A 1,437-nucleotide genomic window follows, 5' to 3' on the forward strand; every position below is an offset into this window, starting at 1 on the left:
AGACCACAGCTTCACAGCCGCCTGACCACCACCATCCCGGAGGAGGGCCCCTACTTCCTCGAAGACCTATTCAGTGAACCAGTGGATACTGGGAAAGTGCCGGCCCGGAGCGATGATCGTTCTACTCAAATCGTGTCCCGACGCCCCATCCCCAAAGCCAGGGACATCCAGATGGTTGGAGGGACGTCTCCACGCCAGCGCGCCTCCTCGGCTGCTACCACGCTCGCTTCAAGCCGATCTCTACCGTCGACCCCCTCGTCACGCGTTGCCACACGGAGCGTGCCCACTTTGGGAGCCGCGTTCCAGCATCAGGGAGCGGGCTCGGAAACGGGCAGCGCCAGTGCCGCTACTCAGGAGGAGTATGTCTCAGTGTATGATACCTCCAAGGAGGTGGTGTCGGTGGAAAGCGAAGAGCTACTGTCAGGACCGGACTACCTCAAGATCTGGGTAGCGGAGGGCGATTGGGAGCATGCCGTGAGGTTCTCCTTCGTTGAAGTAGAGCCACCAGGGGCGGCCGTGAACCCAGCTCCACTCATCCACTCTGCCTTCCACGTGGCGGTCCCACAGCTTCGCTTCCAGTTGCTTCCTTCCTCCCGTGGGGTAGCTCTCGTCCACTTTGGAACGGCGGCTGCACGTGAAGCTGCAATGGCTGTCCAGCCCATCCGCCTCAACAGGACGGTGGTTCACCTGGAACGCGTCGAGGACACGGACGACCGTTTCCTCCGTGAATCGGCTTGGCTAGCGCACGTCGCAACCTGGAACTTACCAGAAGAGCACCGGGAGGCTGAAAAGGTCCGTGACATATACAGTTGTGTTGGTTCTATGATAGAAATAGACCCCTTCTGCCTGCCTGAGTTCGACTGGTCGTGCATGTGTTTCATCATCGAGTTGCAGCATCCCCATGTTCCCAGTCGCCTCGGCGTTCACACACCGAGCGGCCATGGCGTCGTGCTCCGGCAAAGCATCCTGGTTGTCTGGCCATGTGAGCAACAGCTTGATGCCAATGGGGATTGGATCCCTTTCTTTGCTCCCCTTCCCCCCACCAACTCCCCCAGCTCCTGCCTAGTTTCCCGACTCTGAACATCCCCCACTGCGCCTGCACAGGCAGCGCAACCACAAGCTCCCCCGCCACCCACCACATTTGGCCCGGCGTCACTAGTTCCACCGCCGGCCCCCCAAGTTCCTATACACAATGCGCAACAGCTTCACCCAGCTGCGTTCCTTAGTGCTACTATTCTATGCCATGGCTTCATAAATGCCTTTCCTCTCCCATGTCTGCGGCCGCTCCCTATCATCATCCACTTGCCGCGCTCACCCGTGCTTGCCACCAGCTATGTGTGGAGGTATGCCCTAGAGGTATCATAGAGATGATGATATTCCATTTGGATCCATGATTGTATATCGTGTTCATTGAATATCCATTAAAGGCTACTTGAA

Source organism: Setaria italica, chromosome II, assembly GCF_000263155.2.
Source record: "Setaria italica strain Yugu1 chromosome II, Setaria_italica_v2.0, whole genome shotgun sequence".
In the NCBI taxonomy this organism is placed as follows: Eukaryota; Viridiplantae; Streptophyta; class Magnoliopsida; order Poales; family Poaceae; genus Setaria; species Setaria italica.